The 26,846-nt window shown below is 38.9% G+C and overlaps 1 pseudogene; it reads left to right on the top strand.

The window, feature by feature from the left end:
* Window positions 1-12,698: 12,698 nt before the first annotated feature.
* Window positions 12,699-25,903, top strand: LOC149192994 (zinc finger AN1 and C2H2 domain-containing stress-associated protein 16-like; annotated as a pseudogene).
* Window positions 25,904-26,846: the final 943 nt, after the last annotated feature.

Here is a 26,846-nt window from a genome sequence, read left to right as displayed (position 1 = left end):
CCAAGTCTGTTCATCGGCTTCTATCTTAATAGTATCAACTCCGAGCATTTGGCTCTAGCAGTCTTTTGGTAAATGAAATTATCTTGAGAATTCAGGCGATCGAGACATTGAAGATGGCGTTCTCACTATTATTGGATGAGTTTGTTAAACCTGCTCTTAGATATTTTTCCAAACGATGCTCGAGCATAAATGATCAGGCCTATTCCATATCCACAGAGCAATTAATCTCCAACGGGTTTTCAATTTTATCATAACAAAATCTTTAAAAATGAGATTGATGTGCAGATACAAAAGGGGATGCTATGGTGATCTTATTTAACCACGAGTTGGGCTTTGTGTAAGAGATTCCAATCAACAAAGAAGTGGACTGTAGAGATAGGATCAAAATCATAATATTTGATCTCTGCAGCCTGCTCAGTAGGGGAATTTTGCAATTTTGAGACAAAGGCATGTTTGTACAAAATATTGAGACTGTAGAACTTTCTTGAAGAGAAAGGACTGTACACATACAAGACATTCGAGCTATGATAAGAGTTCTCATTTTGTTGTATTGATGTATATGCCTTGAAAAATTATTATTATTTCTGTTATGTTTATTGCATTCTGGTTTTAATGTTGTTCTCATTAGTAAATTAATAATTGGAATTGACACTTATTATTCTTATCTATTTTATGCTAGTGCATGCTTGGTTTAAACATGTCTTTTGGAGAGCTGAACAAGATTTGGATCAGGATTAGCAATAGGTTTATGAAGATTAGATTGTAATAAATAATAACTACTTATTGTTTATTTGTAAAATTAGTCTTTATTTTATGTTAGTGGATGTTTGGTTTAAAGATGTCTTTTGGAGAGCTGAACAAGATTTGGATCAGGATTAGCAGTGGGTTAATGAAGATTAGATTGTAATAAATAATAACTATTTATTGTTTATTTGTAAAATTAGTCTTATTATCTTTTATATTGGATTCAAATGAGCTATTTCTTTTAACCCATATAAAATTCACTTTGTAGAATCGAATTTAGGTATATGCACTAGAGATGTCTAATAACTACTTATTTGATTTTTTCTATTGTATATTTGCTTCAACCATTTGCAAGACATTAAACTATTTTAGTGACTTGCAAATAAAACCTGACCCTGAATTTGATCACAATATTTCCCCTTCATTTTAGGTACCTTTTGATCTTGACTAAGAGTGAGACTATCCTACTCTTTGTCCATATATGTTTTATTTTGTTAGGTGCATCTTAGAATTAGTTTACAATTGCACCTGCATCAATTTTTTTTTCCTTCAAGTCTCCTTTTGTAGGAGCAAGTCCCATTGTGGGTAGACTCGGCCATGATTCATTTCCCTTATGTTTGTTAATCACAATCATCATCACACATATACAAACTGAAGACCTTGTATATAAACACCTATACATATATGATCCCTAGTATAGGCTAACCCTAGTATAGGCTAGCCTTAAGACATGAGTAACTTGAGACCTATTACACTAGTCAAGATTGTCATTTCAATGAAAAAGAGTTTAATTGAGACTCTAACCGGAAATCACTCCCATGTTGAGCCATGACATTTCCAAGCTTCAGCATGCTCATTAACGACCACGAGCGTGTACAACTAATACTATCATATTTTAAAAAATGAAGTTAATTTTAACTCATTAATCATATTGAATCATCACAACCGAAATGATTTTACCAAAGCAATCATTGGAAAAATACTCACCCCATATCTATATATATTGAATGTTGAATCCAAGGCTATCAAGCTATTATGGAATAACTTGACCATAGTTTCTAACATCAATTTTGTTTGTGTTCTAGCTATGTTGGGATTTTGGCAATAGAAGAAATCATCTTGATGTTTTTCATATCATAGATTCACACTCATTTCATCTTTGTTATGCAATTAGTAATTTCCTTTCATGATACAATTATAAATGTTTACAACATATTTTCTGGGTAAGAAAAAATCCATATCCCGAGTTGTGGCATCTATGTCAACACATTTATTAATATGCATTTTACAAACGGAGTCAATTGACACTTGTATAAGAAAACAACTTTATAAATAAGAAATCATGTCTCTTGAAAGTCTTGGCTTCTTCAGAGGACCATTGTCACCTGAAGTGTCATGTTTGCCTTGATAAGGCCATCATTTTCCCTGTTCATGATCATATATGTTGTATGTTATTATTGTTGTGTCGGGTCTCTGAACCATAACCTTTACAATAAAATGATAGTGGCAACCCTTTTCCTAAAATGAGCGTCTTGGTTTAGTTTTACATTCTTCTTTATTTTCCTTTGGACGATATGAGCAAGTATAACTACATAAAAAATTTTGAAATGTCAACACATATTACAAACGATAAAACACTATTAATACTAACAACTAAACAAGGCATTTCTAAAATATTACATTTCCCATCACAAGGAAGCACTAGGCCTTGAGCTTGGAGGTTTTTTATTTCGATGGAGGAAGGTACATAGAGCATCTGGATTCAATTCCTCTCCATTAATAAAGTTAGGAAATTTATGTAAAGGAATTTCTACAACCCAATCAATATTCATGTTCATCTTGTATATTTTAGAACAAGTAAATCTTTACTATAAAATATGATTTTCTCTTTAGGGTCTATCACCTCAGTGCCCATGATAATCTTCCATTTCTTTTCCATGTTGTTTGAATGTCTAAAAAGAATGTGGGAACATATTGTCTCAATGAGCAGTTACATGTATGGATGAAGTAGAAGTAGAGAAGCTACCAAAGCCCCTTCATGTATGGTTTTTTTTGGGGTATTTATTGCTTCAAGGATTCCCAAAACTTTTCATGGTGAATTCAATAGTAGCATTAACTGATAATATTCTTTTTGGATTCCCTTTTGTTCATAATCTAATTGAACAAAGAGCCTTCTTGGTGGAAATTTTATCTCAATAGGAAACCCGTCAAAGGATATAGTTCACTTGTAATCAAAATTGTATATAAATAGGTAACTAATTAATAGAGACACTTTGTTTCTAATCATAAATTTATCTAAACATAGAACCTATTAATGAATGCACTCTATACCAGATCATAACACTATCTAAACAAAGAGCCTATCATAGGATATTCCATATTTTTTTTATCAAAATTTTATGTAAAGAGATTACCCATGAATGGATACATTATTTATAATTAGATTTTATCTAAATATGAAGACCCATTTATGGAAAACCTATTTCTCATCACATTTGTGTATGTTGGGATAATTTTATTAATCACTTCCTCATTAATTTAGGATCAAATATTGTCATAGTAGTTTTAAGTTTGTAACAAAATTCATTAGTATCTTTGCTTTGCTAATGATTTAACAAATTTGTAAGCTGCTGAGTATTTTTGTTTCTTTTCTTTTCGTTGAGAAAACATGGGTTGTTTTGATTCCTAGGAAGCTTTAGGACTTGCTTTTTTACTGTTCATTTTTTTGGTTGAGGAGTGATGATACAAATCGATTGATATCGAAGTAAACCTTCTGGTGAACCATTGTGTTATTTTCAGTCTGCTCAGCTTAAGAACACAAATTTTTCCATGTCCCCTCCTATATTCATGTTGCATCCAACACCAAAACAAATATGCGAGTCGTGGAAAATTCTATAGTCTGTTGAAGTACTTATGCATGTAACACAACCAAACCTATTTTTTTCAGTAACATATTGGTGTACGACAATCATATCCTTGGACGTTATAGGTTTTTTAAATAGTATCTAGATGTTGTTTTTTGGACTTTAAATATTCTCGTCCCCATGTTTAGCATAAAGTGAAGTATCCATCCAACCTAAGAATAATCCATATCTATGAGTTTCAAATGGATCTATCTAGAATTTTTTATGTTTGATAGCACAACTCTACCTCATGAACATATCTCACCTAAATTCACCCTCTTTGGTAAACAATGTTCTAGACAATCTCATTTATGGATTCATAGGCTTGTAGAACTGGATTTATTCATTGATAGTTTGGGTGAATGTAAAGATGGATAGGCTTGTTCAAGTCCATGAAAGTGAGGCGAGGATAGCTTTTGAAGTGGGATGCAAATGTAGGACAACAATTCTCCTCAAGAGTTTGATTGACACCATGTTTGTTGTATTCAAGGTGCAAATTTTTGCTCTTGAAGTCTTTAGTCAATCCCAGTGGGTTCATATCCCCATTGGATGATTTAACTTTTGAAATAATATTAAATCCAATGAAGGATATCTCATAATATTTCCCTCATTCAAAGGATATGTTTCTTAAAAACACTACATTTGCACCTAGTTATAAAATGGATGGAAATGAATTACTAGATAAGGTGCCCAAAGACTGGTTTGCATCATGGAAAAAATGGGTTTCTATAGATGCCAAGATAAAGGTTTTTTACATTGGAGGCTTCTTAATTTTCCATCTAGTTGTGAAGGGTGATGTAAATTTTGTCAAACAAATACTTAAAAGACATAATTGTTGTAACCATGTTGATGTGGAGGGTAGAACAACATTGCAGATTGCTTCGACAATCAGAAGTTTTGGGATGTTGAAAGCATTATTGAATGCATAGGCTATGGTGGATTTGGTAAGTAATACAGAGAAAAGTTCTTTGTTAGAATCTATGTATATGGAGTGTTTGGAAATTATTACAAAAATACTTGACAAAGGAGAAAACACAGAAGTAAGGAACCTAGAAGGTTGGATTGAAATTCATTTGGCCATAACTTGGAACAAGAATGATATTCTTTCACTAAATCAATTGAAAAAGGTGTAGATTTAGAAGCAAATGACAAGAAAGGGAGGACTACATTGCATTCTGTAGTCACAAAAGGACATCAGGATTGTGTGAAGATTTTATTAGAGGTTGGTGCAGATAAATATGCTAGGAGTAAGGATGGAAGAACAACTATATTTAGATCATCTTCTAATTATGGGAATCCATTTTATTTTAAAAATAAAATGGATAGTATGATATAAGAGATATGAATTGTATTATCTTAACCCTTTGCTTAAGGATTTTGTTCTTTCTAAACATGTATACTGTAATAAAGTAATAAATCTTTTATTCCATTTAAAGCATATTTAACACTAATTAGACCCTATTTAGCTCTATATTAAGGTATATTTCTGTCATTCCCTCTTGAATTGCCTTTTCCTTGAAGCTTTGACAAAGTGAATACTAGTAAATTTCATTTTTCTAGTTCTCAGTAAGTTCATTTCATTTTTCTTAGTTTGTCATTTTCAAGATTTCATCTTGATGATGGTAATTTCCTTGTAGTGATATTGCGAGAGACAGGTCTCTAAAATAGCCTTTGACATTTAACAAAGTTTGGATGGAATTACAAGTAATATTACCTTATTATGAGACCATGCTAGTGATGAATCACATTGAAACCATCCATTGAAACATTCAAGAGAAATCATGATATATTCGCTTTGTCCAAGCATTAAGGAAGAAGCAATTCAAAAGGGATTGTGATGGGACCAGCCCAACACTTTTACAAAACTATCGTATGGAAATGATTTTTTTATGTTTGACTGTCGTATGGGAATGATTTTGTAATGTTTGTGTGGTTGATTAAATCATACAGTAGTGTTAACACATGGATGAAATGCAAAACGGATATTTTGGCATTCGGTTGATGTGGTATTCAATGAGGTAGTAATGAGCAGTACTTGCCTTGGTGTTTGTGCTTCCCACTTGCTCCTATGCTCATTCCCTTTGTTTGTTAGCCCTTCCGGTCATTTGCTACAGTCTGTCGAGGGTTTACTCCTCAAGGTTCTGCAAGGCCCAGTAGGCAGTTATGATGCAAGTCGTGGGCGTTTCTGGTTGCTCATTGTTGTGTCTGTGTTGGTCTTTACTCCTCGGTTTGTAGATGGTTCTGGTTTTCCCGGTGGTTGACTGGGTAAGACCTCTGTTGAGTTCCGATTTCTTTCTGTCACGGTTTCTACAGGTTGCCTTATATTAACTCATGCGCTGATATTTTCATTCTGGTTGGCAACTTCAACGTTTTCTTGTCTCCAGGTTTGGCTCGATTGCTTTCTTCAGTCTTCGGCATGACACACAGGTATTTACTTTGTCTCTGCTTCAACTGTTAAGCTTCCTTCAACAGTTTCTAACCTAGCTTGCTCCTTATTCTCCACAGTCAATCGACACTGTTGCTGGAATGCCTGTCTGTGGCGTCAGTGCAAACTCTCAAGTAACCGTTTGCTGTCTCGACAATTCAGCCTTTTTTTTCTTTCCAGTACTATATTTCCATTCCTGTTGCAATGTATCGGCTAATACTGGGTAACTTTGGTTGTGCAGGTATTATGAGTTGCAGTAGGAGGGTTTGGCCATACACATCTCAATTTTTGTTCGGTAGGCTCTGCCTCTTCTCAACTCTTGTTAGTTCTTTGTCCTGGTCTTTTAACTCTGTCTTCGGATTAGATGGGTTTGTCCAATGCACTTGTTGAATAGTCCTCTATGAGCAATGCTCTATTATTTCAGAACTCTAGTTTCCACCGGGTCTTGGTCGCTATCTTCAGTTTGTAACTGTAATGCTTTTCCAAACCCTCACCTAGGGTTTCATCGTTCTTGGGTCTATGCATTTTATGTTGTATATGAGTATTGTAGTCGAAACCCTCTCCTAGGGTTTATAACCCAGGGTTTGAACATTCTTGGTTTTGTGTACACAGTCGAGTTCTATAATTTTAATACGCTGGCCTTTGCAATTCTCGAAAGGAAAATGGTTCAGATCGATGTAATAATATTAAAATTTGTTTTACCTGAGTTCGTCCGTAGTTTTGTTTTCTCCGGATTCGTTGTCGAAACAGCTGTTATGTATCTTCGGTTTGTTAATTGAAATATAATATGTTGCTTTGCCGAGTTCTGTAAACGTGTTGACAATTTTATAGGACTGTCTTCAAAATAGAATTGTGGAAGTTTCGTTCGGACTTGATTGCTTGGCCTTTAAAAAATTCTGGTTGTGCTACTCCTGGTTTTGTCTCCGTTATCTGTTTCAAATGAACAACAAACCCTCATGCCGTTTGTGCTCTTTGATCTCGTTATGCGAACTAGTTATTCCTCTCAAGAACATAAAGAAAAATCTATTTTTCAGAATCTGTAATTAGTTGGCTATATGCTCAAACAGTTATCAATCAAAAAACATAATAAATTACAATAGGCATACAGATGGACATAAATTTTGGTTTCTCTGTTTGTTACTTTTTATTTGAGTTCTAGTGGTCTTGAACTGAACCCCTCCATGATTTTGTCCTGTTATATTTATAGATTTTATGTTTCAGTTAATGAAATTGTACAGTTGCTTTTTAGTTAGACCTTTACAGTTATTTAGTTGCTAGTCATTCGTTCCATATTATGACAAGATTTTCTCTTCAGATACATTTGTCTTTTTCCTTTTAAAATAAAAGGATAATCATGACTTGTTAACAACAGACAAACACATGTTCCTAACTGTTCAACTACCTTTAACTAAGTAAAAGAAAATAAAAGTAAAAGCCCTACCTACTTTCTTGTCAACCTTCATAAAGACTAATAAAAGTAAATTCAACTTTTCTATGACCTGGCAGAGACCGACACCCGGTCATGGTGCCTGAGTTGGATGCTCCTGCATCAGGCTCCCGGGCAAAAGAAAATCATGACTTCGGTCCATGAGCTTCTCAACTGAAGAACCTATCTGCTCAATCTGCCTAGCATCAAGCCACAAACTGTCCTCAATAGGACACTTCTTCCACTTGACCACGTATTGCAGATACTCCTTCCACCGAGTTCATTTGGCCACCTTAGTATTGAGAATGCGCTCGATCTCGGGGGCCTGAACGTAAGGAATCTGTCTCATCCAAGCTTCTCCTACATCCTAGTTATTCCATGTAGGCCATGTGGTTCCATCTTCTTCCTTCTCCTCTGGGTCATCCATGTAGGGAAACAGGTTTGCTACATTAAAGATAGGCGAAATGCCTATTCCGGGTGGCAACTAGATCTCATAGGCATTCGCTGAAAATTTCTGAAGGACTTTGCAGGGTCCTATCTTCTTGTACTTCAATTTATTGTATGTACCTTTAGGAAAGCGTTCCTTGCGCAAATGCGCGAGGACTTCATCTCCTACATTAAATTGTACTTCCCTTCTCTTCAAATCTACTTGCTGTTTATAATTTAGGCTGCTGTCCTGTAATTTGATTTTCACCTGTTCATGCAAATCCCTCATTGCATTAGCAAAATCTTCTCCATCTGCGCTTCACCTTTCTTGTAGTCCAAGATCTCGCAGTTCATGCACTCTACGAGGATGCATGCCGTACAGGATTTGAAAAGGGTTGAAACCTGTGCTACAGTTGGGTGAATTGTTGTAGGCGAACTCTGCCTGTGCCAGCACTTGATCCCACATCTGTGAATTCTCTCCCACTAGACTACATAGCAGATTCCCTAAATTCCTGTTTACAACTTCTGTTTGTCCATCCGTTTACGGATGATAAGCAGAACTGTAACTCAGTTGTGTATCCATTTTCTTCCACAGGGTACGCCAAAAGTGTCCTGTGAACTTCACATCCCTGTCTGACAGAATGGACTTAGGCAACCCATGTAACCTGACAATCTCTGTGAAAAACAAGTGGGCCACGTGGGTGGCATCACTAGTTTTCCTGCAAGGGATGAAATGCGCCATTTTCGAGAATCTGTCCACTACTACCATCACCGAGTCGTAACCTCTCTGTGTCTTAGGTAGACCTAGGATGAAATCCAAGCTGACTGAATCCCACGGTCTGCCTGGAACAGGTAACGGTGTGTACAGTCCCGTGTTCTGACTGTGACCCTTTGCTAACTGGCACACCTTTACATTCGGTCACAAATCGCTACACATCCCTCCTCATCTTAGGCCAAAAGTAGAAATGACTGAGCTGCTCGAGTGTCTTGTCCATGCCGAAATATCTGGCCAGACCTCCACTATGCTTCTCCCAAATAATATTCTCCCTCATCGAGCAGTTAGGTATGCATCGCTGTCCTCCCCTAAACAACAGTTTCTCCTATATGTTGTAGTCCAACCATGGACTTTTATCTCTCACCAAGGGATTTTGACACGCCTCGTAGGCCTCCTTAAAATCTGTATCAGTCTGGTATAAGTCTCTTAAGTGTTCAAAACCTAGCTCTTGCACTGTAATTTCTTGCAGAAGTAAAGCTTTCCTACGTAGTGCATCCGCCACCTTGTTGGCTTGTCCGCTAATATGCTTCAATACGAAGTTGAAGCTCTGCAAATACTCCACCCATTTGGCGTGTTTGTGGTTAAGCTTGTGCTGTTGCATTACATACTGTAGTGAAAAATTATCTGAGAACAGCACAAATTAGTTTCCCAACAGATAATGCCTCCAGTTTTTTAATGCCTGTATAACTGCATAGAACTCCTTATCATACGATGAATATTCTTGTCGACTCTCATTCAGATTTTCACTGAAAAACACTACAGGCTTATCCTCCTGACTGAGTCCAGCTCCAATTGCTGTCCCGCTAGCATCACAACGAACCCAAAATAATTTCTTGAAATTTGGAAATCTAAGGATCGACCTCTCAGTGATATTTCTCTTTAACAACTGGAAACTTCTCTCCATTGCATCTGTCCATCAAAAAGGCTGACTGGCCTTTTTAATGGTGTCCGACATTGGTGCACAAATTTTTCTAAAATTTCTTATGAATTTCCTGCAAAAACTCGCTAATCCGTGAAAGCTACGTACCTCAAATAAATTTTTCGAAGATGGCCAATTCACTATCACTACCACATTCTTTGGATCCATCTTCAGTTCATTATCTGCTATTACAAACCCCAAATAAATCAATTCCTTCTGCAGAAAAGTACATTTATTCAAATTTATTAGCAGTTTGTTCTGTTGTAATTTCTCCAGCACCTTACGCACATGTTGAAGGTGTTCTTCCCTTGCCCTACTGAAAATTAGTATGTCATCCAAATATACTATCACAAACTTCCCGATGTGCTCCTTCAGCATCTCATTCATTAACCTCATGAATGTACTGGGTGCATTGCTCAGCCCAAATGGCATGACTAGCCATTCGTACAGCCCCTCATTTGTCTTAAAGGTTGTCTTCCATTCGTCCCCCTCTCGTATCTGAATCTGATGGTACCTGCTCTTCAAGTCTATCTTAGATAAATACGCTGCCCTGCTTAAACAATCCATCATGTCATCCATCCATGGTAGTGGAAACCTGTACCAGATGGTGATTTTGTTGATGGACCTTGAGTTGGTGCACATCCGCCACTCTCCTCCCTTCTTGGGAGCGAGGACCTTTGGAACAGAACAAGGGCTTACGATTTCCCTTATCAACCCCTTGTCCAACAGTTCTTGCACCTTCTTCCTAATTTCTTCATTATCCTTGGGGCTCATTCGGTATGCCGCTTTGTTCGGCAAGCTAGCTCCGGGTATGAAGTCAATATGATGACTTATGCTCCTTTTGGGGGGTAATTTGTCTGGCAAGTCATCTACCACTATATCTGTAAACTCCTGCAACATCTCCTGGATTTCCACAGGTAAATCTGATACCTCTATATGCAACAATATTGTTCTTGCTTTCTTTACAACTGCGTAACCTATCTCACTGTCCTGCACTTGTTTCAAAAACTATTTTCCACTAACCAACAATGCCCTTGGTTCACTTGTCCCTGCTGTCCCTTCTTCCTTGATGGGCACAAGCGTATGCTTGATTCCATCCTTAACAAATTTATAACAGTTCTTCAGTCCATCGTGTACCACTTTCCTATCGTACTGCCAAGGCCTGCCCAGTAGTATGTGACATACATCCATTGGCATGATGTCACAAACAACTTTTTCCTTATATCTACCGATTTGAAACTCCACCTTGCACTATTCATCTACTAGCAACTGATGGCCCTTTTGCAGCCATGAAACTCTATAAGGGTTGGGATGTTTCAAACGCTTCAACTCCAGCTTTTGTACCATCTCCGTGGACACTAAATTATGAGTACTATCGCTGTCAATAATTAATTTACAACACTTACCTTGTGACTTACAAACTTTTCTAAATAAAGCATTTCATTGTGTTTGTTCGGTGACCTCCTTGACTGGTTTCAATAATACTTTGTGCAACACTAAAGCTTCCCCTGTCTCTGGAGCATTTTCTGCTTCTTGGGGAGGTGCCGCTACCTCTTCTGATTGTGCAACATATGCACCCCGTTGTCCAGCTTGTTCTGCCCCTGGACATTCAAACGATCTGTGTCCCCATTTATGACACCTATAACATTGGTAACCAGCCCCTCCTCCTCGTCCATTTCCTCTGCCCCGTTGGGATGACCTACTTCCTCTTGCATTATCACCTATGTCCGCTGATCCAGAAGCTCTGTAACTGCTACTTTCCTCATTATTACTAGTAGTCTGCCCTCTGCCATATGACTAGCCTTTTCCCCTGTCGGCTCCTCGTCCTCTTCGAGCATTCTGCCTTCTAGTAATTTTTTCTTCAGCTTTCATCACACTCTGATATGCTTCCTTAGTGTTGTTCGAGGACAAAATATTGATTTCATCCAAAATATCTAACCTTAACCCATTAACATACCTGGCTGTTCTTTCCGCAGTATCCTCTGTATATCCGGCTTGCAAATTCACTCGATAGAACTCCTCCATATATTCCCTTACCGTCAATCCTTTCTGTTTCAGATTTTGCACCTTCCTGTGCAGTGCAATCTGATAGTCCTTTGGTAGAAATCTGCCTTTTAACTTGGCCACCATCCTTGACCAGGTTTTAATCGGCAGCTTGTTCAATCTTTTCCTCTCGTTTTGGACACTATCCCACCATAGGGTTGCGTGTCCCTTCAATTTTGGCACAGCGAACCTAACTCTGAGTCTTCACTTATTTCCTTGCACTCAAAATACTTATCCATCCCACTGATCCAATCCACTAAAACCTTGATAGACAGACTGCCATCATAGGTTGGGAGTTCTAGCTTGGGCTTACTGCTTGCTACTAGAACAGATCTCAACAATCTCACTTCTGGGCTCTCACCTTCTGGTCCATCTGCTGTTGCTTCAGGTTCCTCCTCACTCTCATCACCTATATCTGGGCCTCTTGTTCTCCCTGCCTCCACTGCCTCCAAACAGGCAGCAAGAATTCGAATTTCCTCTCTCAATCCTTCCTTTGCCAACCTTCGAACACCTCTACCACGACCTCTCCTTCCTCTTTCCATTTCCTCAATCAATTTATCCTACTCTGATACCACTTTGATTAAATCATACGGTAGTGTTAACACATGGATAAAATGCAAAACGGATATTTTGGCATTCAGTGGATGTGGTATTCAATGAGGTAGTAATGAGAAGTACTTGCCTTGGTGTTTGTGCTTCCCGCTCACTCCTATGCTCATTCCCTTTGTTCGTTAGGCCTTCCGATCATTTGCTATAGTCTGTCGAGGGTTTACTCCTCAAGGTTCTGCAAGGCTCAGTAGGCAGTTATGCTGCAAGTCGTGGGCGCTTTTGGTTGCTTGTTGCTGTGTCTGTGCTGGTCTTTACTCCTCGGTTTGTAGACGGTTCTAGTTTGCCCGATGGTTGCTTGGGTAAGACCTCTATTGAGTTTTGATTTATTTCTGTCGCAGTTTCTACAGGCTGCCTTATATTAACTCATGCACTGATATTTTCATTCCAATTGGCAAATTCAACATTTGCTTGTCTCCACGTTTGACTCGATGGCTTTCTTCAATCTCCGACATGACACACAGGTATTTACTCTGTCTCTGCTTCAACTGTTAAGCTTCCTTCCACAATTTCTAACCTAGCTTTCTCCTTATTCTCCATAGTCAATCGAAACTGTTGCTGGAACACCTGTCTGTGGCGTCACTACAAACTCTCAGGTAACGGTTTGCAGTCTCGACAATTAAGTCTTTTTTTTCTTTCCAGTACTATATTTCCATTCCTATTGCGATGTATTAGCTAATACTGGGTAACTTTGGTTGTGCAATTATTATGAGTTGCAGTAGGAGGGTTTGGCCATACACATCTTGATTTTGTCCGGTAGGCTCTGCCTCTTCTCGACTCCTATTAGTTCTTCGTCCTGGTCTTTTAACTCTGTCTTCGGATTAGATGGGTTTGTCCAATGCATTTGTTGAATAGTCCTCTATGAGCAATGCTCTGTTATTTTGGAACTCTGGTTTCCACCGGGTCTTGGTCGCTATCTTCTGTTTGTAACTGTAATGCTCTTCCAAACCCTCACCTAGGGTTTCATCGTTCTTGGGTCTATGCGTTTTATGTTGTATATGAGTATTGTAGTCGAAACCCTCTCCTAGGGTTTATAACCTAGGGTTTGAATGTTCTCGGTTTTGTGTATACAGTCCAGTTCTATAATTTTAATATGCTGGCCTTTGCAATTCTGGAAAGGAAAATGGTTCAGATCGATGTAATAATATTAAAATTTGTTTTACCTGAGTTCGTCTGTGGTTTTGTTTTCTCCGGATTCGTCGTCGGAACACCTGTTATGTATCTTCATTTTTTAATTGAAATATAATATGTCGCCTTTCCCGAACTCTGTAAACATGCTACAATTTTATAGGACTGTCTTCGAAATAGAATTGTGGAAGCTTTCGTTCGGACTTGGTTATTTGGCCTGTAGAAAATTCTGGTTGTGCTACTCCTGGTTTTGTCTCCGTTATCTGTTTTCGAATGAACAACAAACCCTCATGCCATTTTTTCTCTTTGATCTCATTATGTGAACTGGTTATTCCTCTTAGGAACATAAAGAAAAATCTATTTTTCAAAATCTGTAATTAGTTGGCTATATGCTCAAACAGTTATCAATCAAAAAACATAATAAATTACAATAGGCATACAGATGGACAGAAATTTTGATTTCTCTGTTTGTTACTTTTTATTTGAGTGCGAGTGGTCTTGAACTGAACCCCTCCATGATTTCGTCCTGTTACATTTATAGCTTTTCTGTTCCAGTTAATGAAACTGTACAGTTGCTTTTCAGTTAAACTTTTACAGTTATTTAGTTGCTAGTCATTCGTTCCATATTATGACAGGATTTTCTTTTCAGATACATTGTCTTTTTCCTTTTAAAATAAAAGAATAATCATGACTTGTTAACAACAGACAAACACATGTTCCTAACTGTTCAACTACCTTTAACTAAGTAAAAGAAAATGAAAGTAAAAGCCCTACCTACTTTCTTGTCAACCATCATAAAGACTAATAAAAGTAAATTCAACTTTTCTATGACCTGGCAGAGACCGACACCCTGTCATGGTGCCTGAGTTGGATGCTCCTGCATCAAATTGACCTGAAACATACCTTATTATAGAGCTAAATAGGGCCTAATTAGGGTTAAATAGGCTTTAAATGGAATAAAAAGATTTATTACTTTATTACATTATACATTTTTTAGAAATAACAAAACTCTTAAACAAAGGGTTATGGTAATACAATTCATATATCTTATAGCGGACATTCTGACGGGCATATGCTCTGAATATAGTTGTTCTTTAATCATTTCTCTTAGCATATTTATCTGCACCACCCCCCAACAAAAGCTTCACAAAATCCTGATGTCCTTCCGTGGCTGCAGAATGCAATGCCTTCCTCCCTTCCTTGTATTTTGCTTCCAAATCTACACCTTTTTCAATTAAAAGTGAAAGCATATCAGTCCTATTCCAAATTACACCCAACTAAATTGCAGTCCAAAATTTTACATTCCTTGCTTCTATGTTTGCTCCTTTGTCAATTAATTGTTTAATAATTTCTGAACACCCCATATACATAGCTTTTAACAAAGGACTTTTCTCTATCTTACTTACCAAAATCTCCATATGATCCGGACTTAAACAGGAACGAAACAAATTACAGAGATAACCATAAACACAAATATGCAATGGAAATAATACTTCATTTCATTAATGTAAAATACTGAAATATTCTTACAAATAGTGATGGAAATAAACCAGCTAGGGCAATGGTAGCTTATCCCTGAGAAGAGATGTGGTGGCTACATGCCTCTGAACTGTCTTACAATGAGGCTCAAAGGCCTATTTATTGTTGAGAAACAATGGAAAACCCTTAACATTCCAAAACCTAACCCTAGAAGATGAAACACCAAACTGTGGGCCCCATTTGGGTAAATTGGTACATCAACTTCTCGGGGTCGTAACTTTGGCATACGATCTCCATTTCACGCGTACAATAGCTCGTTAGAAAGATCTATCCAATCATTACCACTTTGGGAAGGGCAACATCTATCCATGTACCCATGTTGCCCCCAGATTTCCCAAAAAACGTCGTTTAGGGCCTCAAAACGGCTCCGGAAGTTCAGGACCCAAAAAACTGCTAAAAATAGTAAGTTGTGCTACAATTAAGGAAACTGAAAGTGCTGAGAGAAACAATGGTGGGGGTCCAGGTGGACTTGGCAGGTGGCCACCAATATCCACCTAGATCATTCCTCCCCCTTAGGAAGCAATGGTCCCCATTGCGTTGAGTTCCTCCATGAGATGAGGAAATGTTTGCTGAACTTGGTCCCTGGTGAGCCACTTTCCTTGGTGAAGGAGTTGGCCTGCTTTGACAACTCGATACAGTTGGATATTCTGTTGGTGAGTGTTCTTGATCTGTGCATCCATGATCTGATCACTTGCAGCTTGTTCCATGCAATCTAGATTTAATTCTGTGGGTGTGAGCTGTTCTGCAATGTCGGATGTGTCTAGTAATGGTGGAAAGTATGGCCGAAGGCGGTCCACATTGAACACTGGGTGCAGGCCAAGGAATGGGGGAATGCTGAGCTCAAATGCATTGTCTCCCACAACCTTAGTAATGGTGTAAGGACCATATCAGAGTGGTCTTAGTTTCCGATAGGCTCCAGCAAGGCATTCCTTTTGCAGATGCAACCAGACTTTGTCGCCCACCTGAAACTTGTGTGGCACCCGATGTTGATCATGTCGCTGCTTGTACTTGGAATTTGATTTCTCCAGAATTTCATGGACCTGCTGGTGAATATGTTGGATGTGCTTGATGAAGCTAGTTTCCTTATCTGTTTCAGATTGGACATGAGCCGAATCTACGTGAGTAGCTGCAAGTGGCATGGCCACGTCAATGGGGCATAGTGGTTGGAATCCCAAGCCCACCTGAAAAGGGTTGTGGCCAGTAGAGCTGTGAAGAACTCGGTTGTAGCTGTGCTGAACATGGGGGAGGCTCTCGTCCCATGTGTGTGGATGCTTTGAGTTGTACATGCATAGAATGTGCACAATCATCCTATTGACAACCTCTGTTTGGCCATCAGTTTGAGGATGGAAGGCTGTGGACTTAGTGAGTTTGGTGTCCAGCATTGTCCAGAGACTAGACCAAAATGTACTGAGGAACCGACTGTCCCGATCTGAGATGATAGACTGTGGGATCCCAAAGTGCACCCACACTCGTTCAAAGAAGAGTTTAGCAGTGGCTTCTGCTGTGATATTCTTCTTACAGGCCGCCATAATAGCCATCTTCGGGAACCTGTCGACGACCACAAAAACACAGTCATTTCCATGCTTAGTGGAAGGAAGGCCTGACATGTAATCCATGGAGATGGATTCCCAAGGTTGACTAGGGTTAAGCAGTGGGGCATAGAGGCCTTGCTTCTTGATGGTTGGTTTGGCAATGGCATAGGTAGTACATGATCTGATGTACTTCCCAACATCCTGTCGAAGATTCGGCCAATAGAAATACTTTTGCAGTACTGCCACTGTTTTCTCAACCCCAAAATTCCTAGCAGCCTAACTGTAGTGTGCTTCCCAAATAATCTTGGCACGCTCGCTTGAAGGAACACAAAGGTGACCCAGGTGGCATAACAGGGCATCCTGGAGGTGAAAATCTAGAACATGCCGACCCTCAAAGAGTGTCTGGTATGTGTGGCTGAATTTTGGGTCGCTTTTGTAGAGAAGTGGCCAATCAGAAGTCTCGTGCCCACAAGAGTTGAGCACAGTGGTTAATGCCATGATCGGTGGTCGACTGAGGCAATCTGCACCATTATTGGTGCTGCCCTTCTTATACTTGATATTCAAATGGAATTGTTGTAGGTATGTAGACCACTTCTGATGGCGATCATTCTGCAATTTCCCTCGGGTCTGTATGAATTGCAGGGGTCGGTGGTCTGTGTGGATGACTGTTTCCTTCCCCAAAATGTAATGCTTCCATTGTTGGCAGGCCTGCACAATGGAATACATCTCTTTATCATAAGTGGGATACTTCCGGACTGTGTCTGAAAGTGTTTCACTGTGATATGCCATTGGATGCCCGTGTTGAGTAAGGACTGCCCCAATAGCATAGTCAGAGGCATCTGTCTCGACCTCAAATGGTTGTTGTAAATCTGGTAACGCGAGCACTGGTGCCGTGCAAAGGCAATCTTTCAACTCTATGAATGCCTTCTGTTGAGATTCAGACCAAAAGAATTTTGCTTTCGCTCCTCCCTTGGTGACTTGACTCAAGGGCCAAGTGATATGAGAAAACCCCAACACGAACCTGCGGTAGAAGTTGGCAAGACCTAGAAAGCTGCGGAGCTCTATCAGAGTGGTTGGAGATGGCCAATCCCGAATGACTTGGATCTTGGCTGGATCCACATGCACCTCCTGTTCATCAATAATGTATCCCAGATACTAAACTTGGTTCATGCCGAAAGTGCATTTCTCCAAATTGGCACATAGCTTGTGTTGCTGCAATGTTTGGAGAACCTGTCGGATATGGTGGAGGTGCTCTTCCCAACTCTGGTTGAAGATCAGAATGTCATCCAAGTATACCACTACAAATGAGTTGGTGAATGGCCGCAAGATGTCATCCATTAGCCTCATGAAGGTTGCAAGAGCATTCGTCAATCCGAAAGGCATAACCAACCATTCGAAAAGGCCCTCCTTGGCTTTGAAGGTAGTCTTCCACACATTAGAGGGTTCAATTGGTACCTGGTGATATCCTGACTTTAGATCAATCTTGCTGAAATATTTCGCCCCCTTTAGTTGGTCCATGAGGTCATCAATCTGTGGTATTAGGTACCTATTACAGACAATGATCTTGTTCAACGCCCGATAGTCAATACAGAGTCTCCAAGTCCCATCCTTCTTTTGTACCAACACGATCGGGCTCCCACAAGGTGATGAACTCGGACGGATGTTACCTTTCTGTAGGAGCTCCTGAATCTGCTTCTTGATTTCATCATTCTCCATAACGGAGCACTGATAAATTGGTCCATTGGGAAGCGGTGCACCTGGGGTCAAATCGATGGAGTGCTTGACGTGACAGTGCAGAGGAACCCTTGCGGGGGAGGTGAAGATGTCCTCGTACTCCTCCACGACCTTGTCCATCTGTAGTTGTCGTGCGGAGGGGCCCTGTTTGGAGGCCGCGGCCACCGTCTTCTTCTTTCCTTGAAGGCGTATCATCAGGAAAACAAATTTCCCAGTTTTTGAAATGAGCTTACTGCATTGTTTTGGAGTAATCAAAGAGATGGCGGTAGGCGGTGCTACCTCTGGTATCCTGTACAACTTATTTCCCAATGTAATAATAACAGCACGGGGCCTTGATTCATACATAGCATGTCGCTTCCACAAGTATGGTTGTCCTAATAATACATCACAAACTTCAAGGGGAGAAATGTCACACAATACCTCATCCGTGAAGGGCTTGATGTTGTATGGAAGGTGGCACTGCTGGCTCACACGAAGATCTCGTCCTTGGTGAAGCCACCCGATGGTGTACGGTTGTGGATGTGCTGTGGTCGGTAAGCCCAACCGCTTCACAACCTCTGCCAAAATGAGGTTCTTTTGATTCCCGCTATCAACAATGAACTGTAGCGGGGAGCCCTTTACCCACATCTGGGAGTGGAAGAGACGCTCCTCCTCCTCTGGATCTTTGGGTTCATTTTTCTGGATCTTGGCGGTAGCAACAGTGGCGTTGGGATCTGCATCAATGATCTGCTTCCCTTTGTCATTCCCCTTGTCGGGTTCTGACTCAGAGTCGGAACATGCATTTGATTCTGAAACCTTTAGCTCAGCCACCAGTGACTTCTTGGCCCGACACTCACTTGTGTTGTGAGTGGAGCTCTTATGGAACTCACACCATTTTCCTGTGTCCATTTTCGGCTTTGCGGCGCTGCTCTTTGCTTGCAACTTTGGTGGGTTGTCTTGGGCTGCCCCGCCTTGGCTTTGTCCTTTGTTTTGTGGTTTAGGGGCACCTTTCCCTTGCTTTGGATTTGCAGATCCAAAGTCTCGCTTCTTTTGTTTAAACTTCTGCTCGACCTTGACGGCATATTGGTATGCTGTGTTGAGCGAGGAGATGTTCAGGAATTGTATTTCTTCCTGGATGTGCTTGTGCAATCAGCCGTGGTATTTGAGTATCAAATGCTGCTCCAAATCCTTGATACCCAACTTTGTGCGAAGGGTATGGAAAAGATTGGTGAACTCCGGCACGTCTTGGTCCCTTCCCTGCCGTAGCGTGGTCCACTTTATGTATTCATCCTCATAGCTTCCGACAGGGTAGTACTGCTCCTTGATGGCCTCCTGGAATGAATTCCAGGTGGGTGTGGATGAAAATAGTGAGCCAATACTTTCATCCTTCTGCTCACAGTAGGTTTCCCACTAGCCCTTGACGTGGGGGGCTGCTTTGAGAAGAGCGAAAACAATCTTTTCCCGACTCACAAAATTCATGAACAGAAAAATAACCCTCTAGCAGATTTAACCATTTATCTACAGAATCTGCGTCTATTTGACCCTCGAATATGGTGATTTCAAAATTAACTTGTACCTTAAAGGGCATGGCGTTTCCAGAGTAGCTGCTGGAAGCTGATGCATCACTTCTGGGTAGCCGCTGAAGGATCTGGGCAAAGCTGTCCATCATCGCTTTTCGTTGTCACTCAAGGGATTCTTCGAGCAATATTTTGATAGGATCTCCTGCCCCCTCGTCTTTCTTCTCATCTGCCATGGGAGGCCATCGGGATTTGCGAGGCTGGTCTTGCAAAGGTTCAACCATTTCAAGCCCTAACTCCTTATATCCCGACCTCATTGGGGACATGCAAAGAAAAACAGAGAAAAAGCAGACCGCTCTGATACCATTGATCCAGACTTAAACAGGAATGCAACAAAGTACAGAGATAACGATAAACACAGATATGCAGAATACTTCATTTCATTAATGTAAAATACCGAAATATGCTTACAAACAATGATGGAAATAAACTAGCTAGGGCGATGGTAGCTTATCCCTGAGAAGAGATGTGGTGGCTACATGCCTCTGAACTATCTTACAATGAGGCTTGAAGGCCTATTTATTGTTTAGAAACAATGGACAACCCTTAACATTCCAAAAACTAACCCTAGAAGATGAAACGCCAAACTGTGGGCTCCATTTGGGTAAATTGGTACATCAACTTCTCGGGGTCGTAACTTTGGTATACTATCTCCATTTCACGCGTACAATAGCTCGTTAGAAATATCTATTAGAGCACTACCACTTTCGGAAGGGAAACATCTGTCCATGGACCCATGTTGCCCCCAGATTTCCCAAAAAACGTCGTTTAGGGCCTCAAAACGGCTCCGGAAGTTCAGGACCCGAAAAACTGCTAAAAATAGTAAGTTGTGCTACAATTAAGGAAACTGAAAGTGCTGAGAGAAACAATGTTGGGGGTCCAGGTGGACTTGGCAGGTGGCCACCAATATCCACCTGGATCACCATAGCCTCTACATTCAATAACACTTTCAACATCCCAAAACTTCCACTTGAGAAGTAATATGCAATGTTTTTCTAAATTCCTCATCGGCATGGTTACAACAATTATGTCTTTTAAGTATTTGTTTAATATAATCTAAATCACCCTTCACAACTAGATGGTGAAGTAGGAAGCCTCCAATGTAAAAAACCTTCAGCTTGGCATCTTAATAAACCTATTTTTTTGTGATGCAAACCAGTCATTGGGCACCCTATCTGGTAAGTCGTTACCATCCATTTTGCAATCAGCTGCCAATGTAGTCTTTATAATAAAACTATCCTTTTAATGTTGGCCAATTAATTTCCAAGTCAAATCAACTCGACTTGTTTAAGAACATAGCTCAATTGACTCCATCATACTTGGAAATTCATGTGACTATTTCCCAAACAATGATAAGCTAGCAGTTGAAAGGAACTCGAAAGGAAACACAATAAATTCCAAGGCAAAATCAAGTTAGAATCGATATGGAATCTAGCACAAATGATAAACCTAATCATAGTTTCTAAAAGTTGTAATATTCATCTGACTTACATCACATAGCTTTACTAGTAAAGCATAAAACTCTTCTACTTTGATTTCATTTTTCTAATACTCAGGAAGTTCATTTCATTTTTCTTAGTTTGTCATTTTCAACATTTCATTTTGCTGATTGTAATGTCCTTGTAGTGCTATTGTGAGAGACAAGTCTTTGACATATCCTCTACAATCTAACCAAGTTTGGATGGAATTACAAGTAACATTACCTTATTAGGAGACCATGATAGTCATGAATCACATTAAAACCATCCATTTTCTACACAAGGTTAGTTTAACCTTTTACGGAAGGCCTTTTACCTAAATGATTCTTTGTGATTATCTTATATAGTATCTATTCAATCTACGTTGTTGTAGTTTGTAGCCTATGAGAGTGAATTTGCATATGATACATTAACAGAATTTTTGAATGGGCTCTGCTAGTATATAATTAGACCATTTTATTTATTGACTTTATTGGTAACAATTAGGTTTTTTCTACTTTTGGACCTTTCCTAATTTTTTCAGTAATTTTATATCCTGAGATTATACAAGAACTGGCTTCTTTGTGATTTAATTTTACAAATTTCTTCATCCCATTTGGAATTGGAACTTTTAAGAGTCTTTGTTGTATTTTAGGTCTTTTGCTTGGAGCACAGGACATGCAGTTAACATCAATTCCCAAATGAAAATGAACATGATGTCACTATCTCGGTCTACCCTATGAGTTCAAAAGGAGTTCGACTTATTCCAAACAAGGATCCAAACATAACCTTGGAGTCTCATTTGAGTACAGAATGTGATCCAACCAATTATGATAGGATTATAAAGAAGCGTCAATGTCTTGCTCCCAGTTGCAAGGAAATTATTACATTTGCAAATAAAGTGAAATGTTGAGTGTTAGGTCCATATACTACTAGTGTAACCCCTTATTTTTATTAGTACAACCCCCTTATTATATTGGTGTGCCCATGTAGTCCCCATATTGTTATTATTGTGCCCCATAGAAGCCCACTATTGTTATTATTGTTCCATTACATTATTATTGTTATGTCAGCTCTGATTATATTATGACCCCTTAGACTCCTATATATAAAAAGGAGGTCTTGTCATTTGTATCACCCAAGAATTGTTCATTTGTGTAATGTAAAGGAGTTTTCCCCTTCAAAGAGGCTGAATTCTAAGGCGTTGATCTATCTTTTCTATCTTTTTGTGAGTTGGTTTCATAACATTTGGTATCAAAGCTTTGGATTCTAGGGTTTCGCTACTCCAAACAGGTCATCGTGGAATTTTCGCTATAAATTTTTCGCTACGAAGTCTCAAAGGCTAAACCAAAAACCCATTTGAGAGGAAATCGGTCTTCACCTCGGTCCGAATTTTAGATCTTGTCTTGCTATATTTTCAGAGATATGATTTGAGGAAGTTAGGGTTTTTACAAGCTCCAAAATTTCATCTAAAACAATCCATCCTGGAATGTTCACTATAATTTGTTTTCTACAAAGGTGTATACTCTGAAATTAAAACCCATTTGAGCCAAAATTGTGGGGAAGCTCAAGACTGAATTTTAGATCTTGTTTCGCTATATTTGCAGAGATACAGTCCAAAACATTTAGGGTTTCTACAGGCTCCCGAATTACATCACAAACAAGTGACTTGGGGAAAATCGTCATAACTGTTTCTCTGAGAAACAAATTGAAATTTCGTAAGAAGTTACAGAAAGAGGATAGTCTGTAATTTTCTTTGTATATTTTTCAGATCTGAAGGTCGAAAAAGTGACACGTGGGATGTCATACAAGTTCTCTCTACTGGAACATTATATAATAAGGTCATATTAGGAGATTGGGCATAACTCTTTCTTGGAGAATCAAATTCTGATCCGAGTTGTGGGGTTAGAAAGAGGACTCAGAGGGATACTACAGGACACAATTTCAGAACTTGGAGATATGAAATTACCAAGTTACAGTTGTTTCAAGATCAAGATCCGAAAATCAAGAAAAGGCCATATGAGGAAGTTTGATGGCAAGGATCCAGTAAATTGGATACTACAGATGGAGAAATATTTTGATTTAAATGAGGTTCAACTGTTACAAAAGGTACATATTGCATCTTTATATTTAGAACCAAATCAATTTTTATGGTATAAAGGGCTTTGTTCTTGTAAAGCACTTGTCACTTGGTCAATTTTCACGGAAGAAATGATAGCACATTATGAGGATACAAAGAGTAACACCTTCTTTAGCCAATTGATAAATCTCAAACAAAAGGGTTCAATGGCAGAGCACATTGAGGACTTTCAAAAATTGAATATAAGGGTAAATGATATTCTAGAGAAGCAAAATATAAATAGTTTTATCTATGCCATGGAAGCTGATATCAAGGGTATGAAAGCATATTGGAAGAAAGGCATGGAAGATTTGAAGAAAGACATGGAAGGTTTGAAGGAAGGTGGGACAAAGCTGCTACAAGAAAGGCCTCCTAATGATGAAAAGGATCAAGAAATGTCAAAAGAAGAGGATATACACCGGGAACCAACCCTAGAGAAAGAACAAATGGATCCGACCATATCTTGTATTGCAATGGTAGGAATTACCACTCCTCAAACTCTCAAGATAGAAGGATATATCAAGAAAAATAAGGTTCAAGCAATGAAATATCAAGAAGAAAAGTATCAAGAAACATCAAAAGAAAAGGATACTCACCAGGAACCAACCCCAGAGAAAAAAGAAATGAATCCGACCATATCTTGTAATGCATTGGTCGGAATTAGCACTCCTCAAATTCTCAATATAGAAGGACATATCAAGAAGAAGAAGGTTCAAGAAGTGAAAGATCTCATCGACCATCAAGAAATGAATCCGACCATATCTTGTAATGCATTGGAAGAAATTACCACTCCTCAAACTATCAAGATAGAAGGACATATCAAGAAGAAAAAGGTAATCGTGTTGATTGATTTGGGCAGTACCCATAATTTTATTCATTGTAAGATAGCTAAGGAATTGAATTGCTTCCTCTATCTAGCACGAGAGTGTAAAGTGATGGTTGCAAGTGGAGGAACCATAAATTGCTATGGAAAGTGCCATAATATCAAGCTATCCATGGGAGAATATGTATTGAATATCCCAATGATTTCCATTACAATGGGTGGTGTTGATGTTTTACTAGGAGTCCAATGGCTACAATCCTTGGGTACGATAGCTTTTAATTTTCAAAAAAATTTCTTGAAATTTTTTTGGGAAGGAAAGGAAGTTGAATTGAAGGGTATCGAACAGAAACCGGGAAAGATAATCAACTCTAACAACATGACAAAGCTTCTAAATAAAGAACAACGGGGCGTAATTGCACAATTATGTTCACTAGAGGATCCCACATTGAAATCATGTATTTCTCCAGATCTCCAAAACGTTTTGGACAATCATTCCAATGTATTTGAGACTCCCAAATACCTCCCACCTATTCGTGATCATGATCATGCTATTCATTTGATTCCAGGAAGTGTTCCTCCAAACATCAGGCCTTACAGATATCCATATGCCTAAAGGAGTGGGAACTCATTCAAAAGTTGCAGAAGGTCCCAGTTCAAACAATATTGTGAGAACTTGACAAGGAAGGAAAAATCATATTGGAACCTGAAGCAGTCATAGAACCGAGAAATCAACAACTATGAAATAGATCAATTTCAGAGTATCTCATCAAGTGGAAGAACTTACCTGCTAAAGATTCGACATGGGAGGACAAGAATTTATACAAAAGCATCAAGAACTACTCAAGTGTTGAGGACAACACTTTTTGAAGGAGCGGGGCATGTTAGGTCCCTATACTACTAGTGTAACCCCTTATTTTTATTAGTACAACCCCCTTATTATATTGTTGTGCCCATGTAGTCCCCATATTGTTATTATTGTGCCCCATAGAAGCCCACTATTGTTATTATTGTTCCCTTACATTATTATTGTCATGTCGGCTTTGATTATATTATGACCCCTTAGACTCCTATATATATAAAGGAGGTCTTGTCATTTGTATCGTCCAAGAATTGTTCATTTGTGTAATGTAAAGGAGGTTTCCCCCTCGAAGAGGCTGAATTCTAAGGCGTTGATCTATCTTTTATATCTTTTGTGAGATGGTTTCATAACATTGAGACTGTGCACAAGAGATATGTTTGAAGTGTAGATTCAGACTTGACCACAAATGTCATGGACCAAAGAAAATAGAGGGAAATTTGACTTTTTTTTGTGGAAAATTTGGGAAGAACCCAAAAGATAAAGCCATGGCTAATGCAAGAGCAGATAGTTATCCAAGCCCTAGTGATCCTCAATATCTATAGTAGTAGTGTCAAGTTTGCAAGCTTTTGCAGAAGTAAGAACGACAAAGTTGAGTAATGTAATAAATAATATCTTTAACAGAGTAAAGAGAAGTGCCTTGTCAATTCAACAACCAGAAGAAGGGAGCAGGAAACCTGTATTAGCAGAGGAATGCCCAAGGTGTGGAGCAAAATTCAGTTATGTGTCTTCTCTTGTTGATCATGTGGAAAGCTTCCATGTTCAAAGTGGTTGTAGAGGAAGCATCCAAGGATTTTTGGATGTTTTCCCAAAGTGTGGGAGAGGTTTCAAAAATCCGGTTTCTCTTATTCAGAATGTAGAGAAAGAACATGAGGGAACATCAATTCCCTGAGTAGATGTTGGTGCACATTGTCAGGTTAGGGCATATTGCCAAGTGCCATTTTTATGTAATTAGCAACAAACTATTATATTTGAGGCATTTTTATAGCTTGGCGGAAATTCATTGATTAAACAGGATTGCATAAGACTTTTCTAAACTATCACAAATTAATTATTTTTGTTCTTTTAAAGTAAATGAGATGGGTATCAAGAACTTGTCAATTTTAATTAATTTTCAATTGAGAAAATCTTTAAACATCCAAGAACATCATTTTCCTAAAAGGAATTGCATGGTGACCATTCCGATAAACTACCAAACACACCAAACATTTTTGTGACAGAATAAAAAATCCCTTTGAAGAAATATGCAATGTGAAATTGTCTACAATTTCTTTGATGATTTGGGTTTTTTTAGCCATTGATAACCCTTGAATACTTGCATCCTCTTACTTGCATATTATATGGCCCATATTTTCTTTGCACATGTAAATATCCTTTTTGATTGATTCAAATCATTGTTCCGAGAATGTTTGTTGCTTGAGTGAAATAATATTTTATTCAAATTATTGAACATCCACATTAGGTTCGAGTTAATGTTTTTAGGAGCTGTATTGCAAATAATCATTATTCTTTTACTTGGAAGTTATTCTCCCCTTCTGTATTGAATGTGTGTTATAGCTCCAAATCTCACTCTTATGGTTTGTGATGCTGCACTCATGGCCTAGGGCAACCCCTCCTTCCAGACCTGGTCCTAAAATTTAAAAAACAGTGTTTTATTCCCTATACGCGACATTGCCCTGAGTTAAACGCGTGTACACGCGGATCTGTGTATACCCAACCCGCGTGTATGTATTAAAACACTTAAAAAAATAAATAATTCCTCATTTTCGGGCAGAGATCGCGGGTTTTACCTGCTGATCACTTGTTAGTGCCCGTGGCCCAACTGTTCCCAACCA

Source organism: Pinus tabuliformis, chromosome 2_2 (genome assembly GCF_031772625.1).
Source record: "Pinus tabuliformis cultivar Carrire ecotype Pingquan chromosome 2_2, CPIR1, whole genome shotgun sequence".
In the NCBI taxonomy this organism is placed as follows: domain Eukaryota; kingdom Viridiplantae; phylum Streptophyta; class Pinopsida; order Pinales; family Pinaceae; genus Pinus; species Pinus tabuliformis.
The sequence above is the reverse complement of the archived record's forward strand: the minus strand, read 5'-3'. Positions and strand labels throughout refer to the sequence as shown.